We start from the raw sequence: 16,240 nt of genomic DNA on the forward strand, positions 1-16,240 counted from the left end.
TTTTAGACAAATTGTTTTGTCTATTTAAAGAGCCATATGCTTGATGACTTAAAAAATAATTTAGTATATTGCAAACAGAATTGCTAGTTTTGTATGCTGTGTTGATTCTTCAATGACTTAATACAAAGCAGAAGATTTTGCTTATGATTAATTGGATGCTGCTTCTTTGTATCTTAGAAAATTGTTTAGGGTATACTGCATTGTCATTTTAGGGTGGTTTGTGTGGGAATTTTTAAAAAGAGTGGAGCTCTGTTAGATATTCTTTTTATTGTATTTGTGTTTCTCGTTTGTCCAGATTTACTGAAAGTATACTTAAGACACCTTAAGACTTGTTTTTTTCAGGAGTGTTTGGAGACAAAAAGGATTGCGTTCTGAAATTGAACAGCTGTGTATAAAGAATAAGGCCATAAGCATAAGATGTCATAAAATGAGATATTACATCAAAGAGGAATGTTTTGCTGGTCTCATTAGTTAATGAAAATTAGTACATTTACCCAGGATTTTCTCTGAAGTACTGATAGAGGAGCTCTTGTGGAAATGTGAACTTTAATGTGCAGAATATTTGATATGCCATGTAGTTTTTAACTTGTGACCAGAGCCTTTGCTATACCTTGTCAGTGGCTGTCACTGGTTGAGTATGTGTAGCTGAATAAGCTTCTAGGTCACAGCTGTGGGTCTAAGCTTCCTCAGTTATGACAGTGCTAAGTGAGGCTCTGAGGCTGCCTTAGGGAAAACTTGCTGGGAAACTCGAATCTTACTCTTTGAAGTGGTCTGGTGTGGTTTAGGAATACAGCAAACTCCTCAATTTCTCTTCCTCTGATATCTCAATTACAGGGGATGTATCACTGTCATCTTATTTTCTTCAGAGTGGCTTGGTGAAACAGGGATAAGAGACTTGCTGAACAGAGCAGCTGCAGTGAAAAATCAGGGTGTTTTTTTTTTATTAAAGGAAGGGAGAATGTTGTAAGGGATCTGCTGGTCTGAGAGGTTGAAGAATTCTTTCATTTGAGAGTGGAATTGGGCCATAGCATGTGTAAGGAGCTGTCCATACTACCTACTTACAAAGTTTGATATGATCTGATATCAAAGAACCAGCCCTATAAAAGGCTTACAAATAGTTTTGATAGCTTTCCTGTGGCCTGTTAGTCTTTGAGCCTTCACCAGTATTATTTCACACTGAGACTCTCTACTAGGGGATCTTTAGGCTTTGGAAAAAAGGGGAGGAGATACTCAGATCAGATTGGCCTGCTATCTTATTTGGTGTTTAAAGTCCCTGAATAGATGAAGGAATTTTTGGTACATTTATCTGTGCTCTGCTTGTCTTTGGTTATGATTACCTGTAGATGCAGTAAATGAATAGACCACAGGTTTGTTGCTCCCTTGTCCTTGTCATCCTTTACTGTGCATCCGAGCCAGTGACAGTTTTGTGTTAAATCAGTCACTCTATAAAAATATGCTTGCACTTAACCTCAGTGCCTTTAACCAGAGGTGTGTTTGGCACTGCTTACCATCAAACTCTTCTTCAGTGGCAGGGGAAACGCTGCTGCTTTTTGAAGAGATAATCTGCTCTAGATCCTACTTTGATAGCAGTAAATTAGCAGTTTCTTCAGAGGAAAATGTCTTTGCTAATCTATTGAATTTTTTCACTGTGACAACAAAACAGAGTGCTATCAGATATAATTTATTTGGAATTTCAAAAGCTTTTGACAGTCTTTAATAATAGACTGTTAAGGAGGCAAAACTACTCATGAGGTAAGCAGCAAGTGCTGTGGTGGGTTAGTGAACAAATGAGAGGGAACTGAAAAAACAAAGTAAATGGAGTTCCAGCCCTGAAGTAATGGCACTGGAATGTGTAATGCCCATCACTGGGAGTGGCAGTGGTGTTGAGCTCTGCTTACATTAACTTCCTGACTTCCTCTTGAACTCCAGATTAATCAAAGTTCAACTGTGCAGCTGTCAACTGCACAGTTATGCTGGACAGAGTGGAATTTTTAAATTGCCTATAAAACAGATCTAAATTAGTATTATATGTTGGTAACATGTTATATGAAAATGCTTTGGAAAGTCTCCTGGCTGAGAGTCCCTCTTACTGCTGTTGCCTCAGCAATAATCTGTGACCTAAATTGGATTTCCAAAGCTAGTTGACATAGTTTTTTAGAATAGCTTTAAAATAGCTTGTTTTCAGTGCATTATCCAGCAATTGGTTCATGTCCTGATAATCTGAATGATGAATTAATTAAAATCCACAAATTTTGTCACTTGAACAAGAACATGCTATTTAAATTGTCTGATTTTAATGTTGAAGTTATAAATAGAGTCCTCTTTGTATACTGTTCTTAACAGATTTCCCACTTGAAATGAACTCTTCAGCAAGAAAATGTTCTGAGAAAATTTCTTTACTGTGTACAAGATAGAGTACAGAATGTTTCCTTTCATAGCATTGTGTACGTGGAGCCCTGTGATGGCACATGTCTGAAATGCATAAACTTAATGTAACCATCTAGACTTCCTGCTGATGTTTATATGGAATCATGTTTTCATGTACTAGCAAACACCTGGGGAGGCTAAGAGGATGTAATGAAAGCCTGTGTTAAGTTAAAACTTGCTTTGCTTGTAGGACAACAAGCTTCCTCAATCAGAACAGGTCTGCTTTCTGAATTAAATTAGAGGTCTACAGGGAAAATACACTTTTTATCAAACTGTATATGTGTACGTGTTCATATTTTGATAGGATTAAATACAACAAAACATGGTTACAGGTGTGCTTTTTCATCAGAGCCCTTCTGAAGTAGATGGTGGTCTGCTGTCAGGGTGCTGGGTTTTTCTTTGGGTTGTTTTGATTTTGTTTTGTTGGGTTTTTTTCATCTGTTTGGTACTTTTTGGTTTTTGTGGATATCTTGGGTGTTGTTTTGTAAGATTGTGTTTGCAAGAATTGCAGTAGCTCCAGTTGAGCCAACAAAGCTGCTGAACATTTTTGTAAAGGTACATTTTCTGATCTTTTGCTGATGGCAAAAGATTAGGCATGTCATCCTAGGAGGTGATGTGGGTTTAAGCTCTCCAGAGACTTGTTTGTTGACAACTCCACTGCTAACGGGGGTGGGGGAGGTGTTTTGTGGTGTGGGGTGGTTTTTTTAAGAGTGGAAGGAATAAAAAAAGTCATTGTGATGGGCAGTGTGCTGACACTGGAATAGCAGGATACCAGTATGATCTTAGAAATTAGTTTTTTTCTTGGGTATCTTCTTTGTTAAATATAGATGAGCAGGGCTTTTTAACAGCAGTGGAAGCTTTTGAAGGACACAAAGCAACGTCAATGAAATGCTGAAATAGTGACACTGTATCAAGATTTGTAGTGACTGCAACTGTCATTTAAGTGTTTCTAATGATGATATCAAGTAAATGGTATGAATTAAGTGTATTTTAGCTAAGCATTTAATGAAATATTAAATAGGAAAATCAATGAATTCTTTCCTCTCCACTCAGTACAGCAGAAATGCAATATTGAAAAAACATGTCTCCTGGATGGTCTCCTAATGCTAGGGAAATCAGCTGCTGGCTGTTCAAATGGCTGTTGGGCCCATGCATGCTCCTGATAAGAAGCTCAAGATCTGGCTGGAGATTTTGTCACAGATACTAAGTAACTCTTTGAAGCCCTACTTCAGACAGAAGCCTTTGCAGGTAGCTTTAGTTTCAGTGATGATTTTGCAAGTGTGAGGCTGGTTTGGAGAAGATTTTTCAACAAAGCAATAAATTGAAGCAGATGTGAACTTCAGGACTGATATAATCATACAAAAGAAATGTTTTTCCAGGTATAAAAATATGCTGGTAGGTGTGTTTTCTGCCAGTGGATTTGGAACTTTTCAGTTGTTTGCAGGCAGGTTTAGTCACTGGGAGTGATGGCTGTCTTGGTTTAGCACTATAGAGCAGTTATTTTTTGACCTGGGTTTGACTCTGTAGACCTTGAGGGTTGTCATTTTGACTGTGAAAGTGATGGCATACTCTAATGTGCAATGTGCATTTAAGTTACAATGAGCTAATTCCAGCTTTGATCAGTTTCTGTTCTATTCAACCATTAAAGTCCTCATGAAACAGAAGTAAATCAGAGCTACAGTAACACTTAGGTAAATATAGAAGCTCTGACTGCAGACTGAGGTGATAAGGAAAATTTCTACATCAAGATGAAAAATGGCAAGAAGGGGGCAAGTGGATAGAAATGTCTCAGTAGTTTAAATAAAGGGCTGGGGTATTCTGAGGCAGTTTCTCCTCACATGGAGTTACAGCATTGCTGCTTTAAAAGCTTCCCCTGAATGTAGGTGGCAGAGGCCTCAATACTGTTTTAAGTTACCTCCCAGTGTGTCAGCAGAGCCTGTAAATGTCGTGCTTTACAGCTTTTTTGTTGTATGGCTTGATTCTCAAATATATGGTCCATGCAAATAATGCATGCTTAAGTTAGAGAAAAGCTGTTCAAACTCCAGACTTCAGTGTAATTGAGCTCTCTAGGGGAGAGAGATTTTTTTATGTGGGCAGATAGTGACAGGACAAGCAGGAAGGTTTCTAAAGTAAAGGAGGAGACAGATGAGATATCAGGAGCAAATTCTTCAGTGTGAGGGTAGTGAGGCACTGGTGCAGGTTGCCCAGAGAAGCTGTGGATGCCCCATTCCTGGAAGTGTTCAAGGCTAGGCTGGATGGGGCTCTGAGCACATCCTCATCTGGTGGATGGAGTCTCTGCCCATGGCAGAGGGATGGAACTGGATGACCTTTGTTCTCTTCCAACCAAAACCATTCTATGATTTTTCCTTGATCATAATAATGACTTTTCTTGTCATCTTGACAAGGCTTTTGGACTCGTTCAAAAGAACAGCAGTGATGCATGCTAAGAATTTCCACTGAGTTTGTCTAGGGTTTACCAAGAGTTCAAAATCAATCAAACAAAAAAAGGCATTGGGGCTGGGGTCATTCTTACAGAGAAACTGTAGACCTTGATTTGCTGGCCCTTCAATGAACTAAGATGGAGTTTTGTTTTTGCTATTGACAAAATATGTAAACCAGTCAAGCTGCAGCTTATTTTTGAAAACATGTTTTCACACTTTTCAGGAGGAAAAAGTTTCATGCAATTTTGAGCCAGTGCTTGTTTAGGAAACAGATGTCTGATTTCACTCTTGTGTAGTAGGATACACTGCGAGCCACCATACACATATAAATATATATAAAAAAGGATATTTTGGTAGGAGTTGGTCTGTTTATTTCTGACATAGGGTCTGAACTGTAAATACCAGGAGGAGGGGTCACAAATCACCGTTGTTAGTACTTACTAAGCAACACTTTATTTCAGTAATGCGCTGTCTTTTAGAATACAGATTATGAAGCTTTGCATTTTTATGAAATTTGTTTTAATTTATTGCTGCAGAGGTGCCATGCATTATTCAAGATTATAAAATGATTTGGATTTCAGGAGCATTTGGATTTGCTGATGAGGATTTCAAGCTGTGTAATTATGAAACTGTATGCACATGGGTTGGAAGTTCAGAACTCATTAGTGTAATCATTGAAATAACCATTTTTTAAGTGTGATATTACATTCTGGGGTGTGCAATTACACTATCATGTGCTTCTGGTTACTGGAAACATTCTTGTTATAAACTTCAGGTCTAGCAATATAAGTTCATAGCTTTAAGAACAGATACATGGTCAGATGTTGCTTAGGTTGTTAAAGAAAATTCAGTTTTATCGACTTGGAGCTGTAGCATGGTGCCTGCATGCATAAATTTGCCTCCTGTTTATCCTGGAACAATTTATAAGCTTTTACAAACTTAGTGATGTATAATGTATTTTTTCTTAAAATAGATATCTCATAACATCTTGCAATGGTTAGTTATTTCAGCTCTACCTACTTCAACAGTAGTGTGTGCATGGGGGTTCCTACCAGATGGACTCCTCAGTTTTAGTTTTTTCCAGTGGAATGTTTGTGTTTGAATATTCTGAACTCTTTCTCTGAACATCTGTAACTACCAGATTTTTTCCAAAAAGTGATAAGTATTCCATTATTTGTTTCAGATTTAAAAAAAAAAAGTTAAATAACTGTGACAGTAAATCTGTGACACTAATAAAATTCCTGATAGTTTTGGAATAAGATTTTCTATTTAAATGCTAAGTGGGAGAGTTTTGGAGTTAAAATTCTCTTCATGTAAATCTTCGTGCAAACTTGTGCTTTTCTGGTTTGGAGTTCTTTTGATCCCTCTATCTGATCTGTGTTTTGGCTCTTGAGAGTATTAAAAACACAAAGCAACGCAGAAGGTTTGGGACCTGGATCTCTTAGTTTTTGGGGAGTATTCAGCTGTACAGCTGTGACACTTTCTCTTGACCTGAAGATGTGGTTTGTCATCTGGGCACTAAGTACTGTAGTTAATTGGTGGTCTGACAAGTGAAGCTGTCTGGTTTCTGTTCCTTGCACAATGAAAGGGCTGGAGGGAGTGAGGGAGGTCATTCTAAGTGCATCTGGCCACAATTAACGGAATGAACATTCAAATTTCATGATGAAAAGAAGCTTAATATCTCTGTGTAAGCATAACCTGGTGGAAGAGTTACTCCTTCTTAGTGACTTTCATTGATGTAACAAATATTTGGAATTATGTATACACGTGTTGATGCTTAAGTGCCTTTAAGTACACACATGTTAATGCTTACCAAGGGAGTAATATGCATTGTAAAATGCTGTAGCCTTGTGGTAGTAAGATAATTTGGTGGATTGTCTTGCTATATAAAGTAAGCTGAGCTCTTAAATGCTTCCACATAGTGGTTTAATTATGATGTGTTTTGGAAGCTGAGAGAATTTGGGTTGTTCAGCCTGGAGGAAAGGCGGCTTTGAGGAGATTCATTGCGACCATTCGCTACTTTAAAGGGGGCCTGTAAGAAAGGTGGGGACAAAATTTTTAGCAAGGCCTGTTACAATAGGACAAGAGGTGATTTTTTGAAAGACCAGTTTAGAGTAGATGAGAAAGAAGGGAGTTTTTACAATGATGGTGGTAAAACACTAGAGCAGGGTGTTCAGAGAGGTGCCAGATGTCCCCTCCGTGGAGACATTGAAGGTCAAGTTGAATGGGTTTCTGGACAACCTGATGTAGCTGAAGATGTCGCTGTCTGTGGCAGCAGGGATGACCTAGAGCACCTTTAAAGGTCCTTTGCAACTGAAACTATTTATGATACTACTGTAACATGTGTCCTGTTTAGACTGAAGGAGGGAATGGGTTTTTGTTCCCTTTTACAGTTGGTGCTCCAAAGATTCTTTCAGTACAAGGAATTAAACACCCACTGTGATAGACTTTGTTTCCCAGTGGTGAAGGAGAAGTTTTGTATTGGTATTTAATTCCTTTTCAGAAGTGGCTGTGCTCTGGCCTGATGAATTGATGTTGGTCCAGGTACAGTTTTGGGAAAATGCTTCTGTACAGTAAGGTTTCCTTCTTTTAGATCACTACACAACTCCTGTATCAAATTCTGTTCTTCTAAGTCCTGGGACTCTTCCCTTCGAAAGTTAAAGCTTGTTTTAAGTTTTGAAGCACTAGTAGAAATGTCACTTATATTTCAGCAGTTGCAAACAATTTGGGATTTATGTTTTGGCACTCTCCATTTGTAATGGGGGTGGTGTACTAGGGAGATGCCTAATACCACTGCTATTGTGAAAGCAAATACCTCCTGCAAGTCTGAAAATCAGCTCAGTTCTTGTGTGTGGGTTTGAGTCATCAACCCTTATTTTATTTAGGGCATAGTGGCCATATTTGAGGACAGTACATTGTAAATTGTCTGTGAAAATGCACACATAGAATCTTGCACACATGTACCAACTTCTTGATGTATGCAATATGAAGTTTAACAGAAAGTCTACCCTAGTTTAACTTCAAAAGGCAGAGAAGGGCACTGGCTCCATACTTCAGCTCAGGAGGCAGCTTTGTGGCTGAAGCATAGCAGATTTTTATTGCAAGTGCCAAGTAAGTGTGAGTTAGTTCCTTCCTTGCAGGGTTGAGAGGCTGATGTGTGTGACAGTCTGTAGGGCTAGAGTCATATAGACCTTTGATATACCTGTTGTACAGTAAATATTTTCTGGGAAGGTGTAGAAATAAGAGAATATGCCTTTATCTCTTCGAGAGTTTAGAAATATCTTCTGCAAAGCACCAGAACCCTGACTGTGTTCATAAACTGGTTACAAGTTTTATGGAGGATGTTTAACCTGGAAGGAGGCTCAGAGGAGACCTTTTTTCTCTCTACACCTTTGTAAAAGGAGGTTGTGGTAAGGTGGGTCAGTCTCTTTTCCCAGGTAGTAAGTGATAGGACAAGCAGAAATAGCGTCAAGTTGCGCCAGGGAAAATTGAGATTGGATATTAGATAAAAAGTTCTTCACCAAAAGGGTGGTCAAGAATTAGAACAGGCTGCCCAGGGAAGAGGTTGGGTCACCATCCCTGTAGGTATTTAAAAGGTGTGTATATGTGGCACTTACAAACATGGTTTAGTGGTGGGCTTGGCAGTGCTCAGTTAATGCTTGGATTCTGTTATCTTGAAGGTCTTTTCCAACCTAAATTATTCTATAATTCTGTTCAGTATTAATGCTTTCTTGTTCTCTTATTCTGTGACAATGGAGTTAATAGTAAAATTGAGTTAGATTAATTTGAAGGCTCAAGTCTTGAGGGATTTTGGTTTTACTTTCTTTCTTCAAAGATAGATGGAACAGTAGTTCAAGAACTTCAGTAAAAAAATTTTTTTGAAGTTATTCACAATTACATATTTAAGGTTCAAGATATAATGCTGCCACTACATGGTTGAAGTTCAGGTAATTGGCAAAAAAAAAAAAACACATAAAAAAAAATGCTTAAAGATGTGCAGTCAGGAAAATATTTTTAGAAGAAATATCCGGGAGTAAGTAGTCTAGTTGTAAAAAGATGTAATGTTAAAATACTCTGAGTTTTTTAGAATGAGAATATTGAACAAAATCAGTAAAAGGGTTTGTAGAAGGTGTCAGCACAGGAAAAAATGACTTCACATGTAACTGTTCTTTAGGGATTTTGAGCCTTTTTTTCTTCAAAATAGGATTAAGCTGTTAAGAGTGCTTCTCTCATTGTTGTAGTGCTCGTAGTCCAGTCCTTCGTTTTTTTAGTGCAGACACTTTTGAGACATTTGATGGCATCCTTGTTTTTGAAGATTCCTTCCCTGTTATGAGAGATGCCAGGTAATCCAGAAGTCACAAGCTCAAGAAGCAGAAGTAAGAAAAACATTTTGAATACATGCTAACGTTTTTGGGTAGCATGTGTTCTGAAGTGTATAAAGGCTATTCTAACTTCAGGTTTGTGTAGCAAAACTATTCACAAAGGATGCCAGGTGATTCCTGAAGTTCACGTTTGCTGTTCAGTAGTGGATGATGCTTTTCTCTTTGCATACATATTTGATTGTCTAGCTTGTTTTCTGTTGGGGTTTAGCTCATGCTCAAACTCTAATTTACTACTGGTATACCTGTCTATTCATATAACTGAAAGTGGCTGTTGGAAGGAAGGAAAGTCAACAATGTTTTCTTCATGTCTGAAGGGTTTCCACCTTTCAGGGCTTTACCACGTTATCTGAAAAGAAGAGGTTTGGCAAATCACTCAGATTTGAGAATCAACATGTGATGCCTGAATCTTAAGAATCATTGGAATTTATCTGTTGTTTGAGACCATTTTGGACAAGTGTGAAAGAAGCGGTGTGAAGAGCAAAGATATTAAACATGGTTTTTAGAGTAGGCTTACCATTGCCTTTGCTGAGGGCAGAGACTGTTGTGGAGAAGGAAGCAATGTATCTCCAGAACAGCTGGTACAGTAGGTGGTGGACTGAGTTCACAGAGGAGGACAGACATTCCTGGCTGTCAAAAGTCTGGGTTCCTGGAGGAAGATGAGGCTGAGAACTGTGAGTACAACTGTGCCAGTGCTTTCTGCTGTTACTTTACCACCTAAGGTAACAGCAGAAAGCAGTGACACAGTTTCTCCTGTGGCCAGAGAGTAGCTGCAGAAATGCAGACTTCTGAGAGGTTGTCATGTACTGTTCACTCTTTCAGGACAGAATGCTGGAACTGGAGGAAAAAATTCAGGACATCTAGGCTACCTTTAGCTTGTTCTTCCTGGCTTCCTGTACCAGAAGAACCCTTAGGATAATAACATTTGATAAAGCACTGCATGATAGTTGTAGCTGAATAAAATATGGCCTTTACTTCCCATATATTTAAAATACATTTATGTTAGCAAAATGACCTAGAATGTCAATTGCAAACAATATATGGCAAAGGGTAGTTCTAAAACTGAAGCTGATTTATTTTTACCTTGGTTGAAGGCTTCATTTGTGGATGCTTTTTCTGTTGCTTTTTGTTGAAAATTGAGTTGAACACTAGCAGTAGTCAAAATGCACGAACAGCTAGCCAAATACAGATGTGCTTCCTAGAACAGCATTAAAATAGTACATTGCATTATACCACTGTTTTTGCAGAGTTGCATTTCTTTGTGATTTGTGTTTTTTTTACTAATTAAAACTAGATAATTTTCAGTTCAGAGGGTTTTCTTTTGGTTATTATCTTCCTGACAAAGCCATTTCATGTCTTTTTTGCTTTTTCAAACAAAATAAGAGCTAACTTTTTGATGAACTCAAGTTCTATGCTTATGTAATTATTTAGCAGGCTATAGTAATTATAGTAATTAGGGTTTTTTTTAAAGTGCACCTTTTCCAATGCATTTTTAACTTTAAGGTGTAATTCTCAAGGATGATAAAATTCACCACAGTAGATCATGCAATCAAGTTAATGTAATCAAGTTGCTAATAATTTTCTTGGAAGAACTTCTGTTAGAGAAGATGAAGACTTGCTCTTCTTTTGCTGAAGAAATGTCTTCATTTGCCATTGATTGAGGTCCTAAGCTTAAGCTGCTAGGTTAAGCTTGACCCAGTGGCACTTTCAAGTTATGATTGCTTGCCTTCCTGGGACTACACAAAGATTACTGACTGATAAGAAATCAAAGACCTGAATTTCAGAGTACTGAGATTTTCCTGATCTTAATGTTTTGCGTGTTTAAAATCTGAAGAATCTTTCATATGGTACTAATGCATTTTATATTAACACTTCTGAAAGTTTTTCTTAGAAGACATGTTTCTTACATCGTTTTATGTTCAGCCTTTAAGGAAGGTTTTTCCAAAACTTTCCTTTATATCTAATATCTCCCTGTAGCAGTCAAAGCCTCAAGGAAAAAATGTGTATGATCAAGAAGTTCCTGTGGGTCAGTGCAGAATAATGATAGTGAGATGGACAAACAATGCAGCAACAGGAATTAGGTGTCTTAAGATACTTTGCTGTCCTTTTGTGCCATTGGAGCTAAACTGCTGAAGGTAGATATGAAATGTATTATATAAGGAGCTTTGATCACCATGTGTGGTGTATTTAGTTTTCAAGTTACCAGATCTTGTATGAGGCTAAAACTACCCACTGGCTTTATTTGTAATCCTTGTATAGCACTGTAGTTCTTATTTCAGTGCTTCTTCCCTGAAAACTGGTTATAGTAACTGTTAAATAAAGGAGTGAAGAATTTCAATTTCTCTTTTTGGATAACAGCTTCTATTTTGTTATTCTGAATAGTAGCAGCCTTCACTTAATGGCTATTTAAGTAACACCTTCACGGCTAGAATACTACTGAGTCTCATGTATAAACACAACCTGAAAAAGTAAATTCATTTGGAGAGAGTAGTAGTTAATCTAAGAAATAAAATACCAAGTGCACTTCAGCAAAGATTGGTTCCTTTTTCTTGTCTATAGGATTTTCTTTTTTTGTGAAGATGAAAGAATACAAAGATAAAATATTTTTGTGTTTAGAATCCCTTCCTCAAAAATCTTCCCTGCTCCATCCAGCCCCCACAAAGCTAGCCTGAGATACAGCAAGGGACTTGTAGCTATATAGGGTCTCTTTACATCTTACGTAAGTGATTCACATTCCCATTTCCCTATCACCATTTTAGAATGCTGTCCTAGTCTTCTCATGCAAAAGTGAGGATGGCAGCAGTTGTGTACAGCTGTGCTTCTTTAGCCTTTTCAGTTTCCTTTGTCTCTGGAAAAGGGGCTTTTAATTTGGTAGCTGAAGGCTCCTCTTCCAGAAGAGGCACTCATAGACAGTGAATGTTTCTTAGGCTTAGTTTTGCCTTAGCTGTGGTTTGGTGGCAGCCTTGAGCCAACCTAAGTGTGCATTTGCTTTTGAATATATGGTTGTGTCTGTCCCCACCCAGTCCTGATGCTCTTGCTCTCTGAACCGTACAGGAGCAGTTCTGCATTTAAACTAATTTGACACAAGCATAAAACCTAATTGTTTTTACCCAGAGCAACTTTCCAAATTAATTCCTTTTGTGGGCTCTGTTTTTGCCAGAAGTGGTGAGAGGCAGTGGTTCTGGGTAGGGGAAGATGTTGGCTGATAGCATTTACGAAGTGGCCATGCTGCTGTGGTACATCAGGAGTTGAGTCCTGTTCTTTGCTTGCAAACACTACAGGAAGAACTTCAGATCTAAATTGTGTTGTGAAGCAGTAATATACTAGAATTGGACAATAAATGTCCTTGAGAAAATAGGACCATCTTTCACTCCTTTGACTGTGCTGCTTTGTTGAGCTGGGCTTTCTTTGCTGTAGTAGCTCACAGGTTTCAGAAATGTTGTTGCCATTTCACAGTCTAATTTTTGCTACTGTCCTCTGATCAAGGAAATTCTATCTGTTTCTTGGAAGGTAGGGAATATGTGAATGATTTTTATAATAACTTACAAATTGTGATTGAATATGTAGTAAGAACTGCCCTATACCACTTCATGTACCTTCCTGCTCTGGCTGTTGGTCTTGTATCCAGTTTGCTTGGAAGTTCTGTGTGTTTCCCTGGAAGAAGGTACCTGCTGGCATTGCCTCTCATCCTGCCCTGCAGGTCTGGCTCTTAAAGAGGTTTTAGAATTAGATTTTAGGGCAGGTGGGTGGGCGTTTTAAAAAAACAATCTGTATACTGCTTCGTCCAGATGTCGTTTGGCAACCAAGAAGCTGTGTTTCATGAAGTCAAAAACATTGCAGGAGACCTGTTTTTCACCTCCTTGGACCAAAAATAAAAAATATGTGGAGAATTATGCTGCAGCAGAAAGGGCTTTGTAGCTATGCTGATTAGCTGTGCTGCTTCAAAGTTTAGAAAACTTGATGATTGGTCACCATATAGGGGAGGAAAACCTGATAATTGCAGCAGTTGGAACTTCAACTTTCCTTCATTAAAACTAATGAGGATATGAATAATTCTACAGTTTGGAAGTCGGAAAAGCAGTACAAGACCTGGAAATAGACGCTGTGGGTGGACTGAAAAGGCTGTTCTTGTGCTGTGATACTTAATTGGTCAACAACTGTTTCAAAAATCCCAACTTGGACATTACTGTCATCAGGCATTGGGAAAGTTATGTCAAAAGGTTCGGAATGCTCTGGATCATTATAAATGTTGGCCATCAGGTGTTTGTGGGCTGCCTGCTTTTCTGCTTTAATTAACCATATTTTGGTAGTAGAACTGAGATTGAAAGTTAATGTGCACCAATACTGTAGGAGACCTACCTGGCTGGTAACCAGAGAAAAGGAAAGTTGAGGATGACTAGCTTCCTGGTAGGCAAAGCATGGCAGACCATTAAGACATACATGTACACCTGTGTCCCTATATTAATAGAGATAAAAACGTGGTATAACTGCTGGAAATTCAGGTGAGAAGTGGTTTCTTGTGGCTTATGTATTTCTTCAAAAGTGAAATTTTGAAATTGTCCCAAACACTTAAAGCACATGAGTAAATACTTTCAACTATTCCTTTTGCTGTTGGCTGTCTGCTTAGTAACACTAGCCACTCTGTGGAGGATAGCTGAAAATATAAACATAGTTTAAATATCTTCAAGTAATATAGGATAGAATTGAGGAAGAATAACAAACAGCGTTTGAAGTATTTTTATCTTGAGTTAACATTTGATTGCATTATAAACAGTGGGTGTTATTGGGACTTCCAGTACTTGGCTTTTTCCCCAGTATATTCTTTACTCTTAGGGGGAAAAAACCTAAACCCAGACTTCTACTGTGAACACATTATAAACACTATCTTAATTGCCTGTTTAATTTTTCTGCAGTAGAGTTTCGAGTAGTAGAAAACAGTTTCATCCAGTTAATGGAAGACACATTATTGACTGAATCTGATGCAGAGAAAATTGAACTATCTGTTAAAACTGAGGAACTGCTTATTTCTAGTACATTGTTCTGTAAGTGCAGACATTTATAAAGATAATTCCTAGACTGCTTATATCCCAAGAAAAACCAAAGCATCTTTTAGCCCTCTATAGTCTTTATGTACTGTTGGTTGCTGCCCCTAATTGTTGGAACTGGATGTTACCCTTTCCATTTGACCTAACAATGTAGTGTATTTTCTCTGGGAAATTAGGACCAAGATGCAGTACTTGGCCTTGTGTGGAGAGGGTAGTGAACAGAATATCCTTATGATTTAGGGATTAGAGCAAATCCTTTCTTTGTTTCTTAGTTCTTGTGTTAGGCAGAGGCACTTAAGTTTTTTGTCATCAGGGATAAGGTGGGATCTGAAGAGTGATTGACATAAGTGCCAACAGAATCAGATCTAGGAAAGCCACAGTATAATGAAAGAGGATGCTGTTAGCTGCCAGTCTATTTCAAGAATTGACCAAAAAGACGTTCGAGGTAACAGATGAAAAAATCATACACTGAAGGTGAAGGAGAGAGTAAACCATCTCCTGACCCTCTTAAAAAAGCAAAGAAAAAGCCACCAAAAACCCCCCAAACAAAGCCCCCATCAAAACCAATGGACCAAGAAAAAAAATCAGCCTTTTTGGTTGTCTATACCTAGCAACCAGAATATGGACTGATAGCATACAGTTAGTTTCCTTAATGTCCTGTCTCCCCAGATTCTTGTCTCCAAAAAGTGAGAGAAAAAGCCAAGCCAACAGCAAAAAGCCTCGAGGAAGAACTCCAAACCACTACTGCATTATGGAAGTAGTAGCAGCAGCACTTGCCTAGCTGGACTAGGGAACAGTGGCTTGAGTGATTTCAGTGTTTTGCATCTCTGCATCATAATCTTACAACCAACCCCAAGAGCTTGTTTTGCAGTATCTGCCTGCCCATCTACCCCCAGTGCTCTGTTCAGGGTGCAATTACTAGGCAATGGATTTATGGTTTGTAAAAGGGGTTTGTTAATCTGGGCAAAGGACTGGCTACAGTCACTTGATAAAATGGGTTCTTTACTTTCCTGTTTGGATGTGCCCAGTGTGAACTTTTTCAGTGTTGATTCATTTTTGATAAGCATTGTCTAAATGGTCTGAGAAAACATGTGTTAATGTCATCAGCTCTGAACTTGTGGAGAAGCTAATCTGGCTAAAGTCAGATCACTCACTTCACTCTAACCTGCAGCCATTTTCCATTTCTTTCTTCATTCTGTCTGATTGCATTTACATATAGGCTTACACCTACACATTTTAGTGTGACATTCAGAACTGCACGTGTTATACTTGTATTTCTCTTACTAATTGTATAAATGATATTCATTGCATCGGATACCTGCATTCACCTCTTTTATACAGCTAAAGGCTAAAGGATTAGATGGTCTTTATGGTATAAACTAGTAGCTGTAGAAGCTGTAATCTCATTGACTGGTCTGTTACCATTGCTAAATCCCTTTAAATCGTGTTTTTCAGAGAACTTCCAAATGTGCAAAGCATATTCCTTATTCCTCTTAACTTTTTCCCATTATTTCTCCTGTTTCCAGCTGCTGTCTTGCCAGGAAAAATAGATAGAGGACAGTTGGTTGGATGAGCATATTGCAGACAAGACCATTTCTTTAATGAAGTCTAACACAAAGTCTGAGAGGCTCTGTCAGAGTGGCAAACAACTGCTTATCCAAGCTGAGATTGCTTTATTTTGGCAATCTCCTCTAAAACTTGGCAAAGTACTGGAGCACATAAGGAACTTCTTAAAAATGTGTGTGTGTGTGTATATATATATTTATTATTTTCTCTTCACAAACAACAGATTTATTAAACCTTGTCACCTGTGCTTTATGGAAGACTGTAGGTGTAGAGTGGAATAATTGCAAGTGCCAGAGAGTTTTTGAGAATATTTGAGATAATAACTTTGAGAGCATTGTAATAATAAAATGTACTGTGAGTGGAAAAGATCAGCCACAAATAC

The 16,240-nt window shown here is 38.1% G+C and overlaps 1 protein-coding gene across 5 annotated transcripts in view; it reads left to right on the top strand.

The window, feature by feature from the left end:
• PARD3B (par-3 family cell polarity regulator beta) overlaps positions 1–16,240 on the top strand; it is a 388,514-nt gene that overhangs the window by 26,237 nt on the left and 346,037 nt on the right. The window lies entirely within an intron of this gene.

The sequence above is a fragment of the Haemorhous mexicanus genome, chromosome 8 (genome assembly GCF_027477595.1).
Source record: "Haemorhous mexicanus isolate bHaeMex1 chromosome 8, bHaeMex1.pri, whole genome shotgun sequence".
Lineage (NCBI taxonomy): Eukaryota > Metazoa > Chordata > Aves > Passeriformes > Fringillidae > Haemorhous > Haemorhous mexicanus.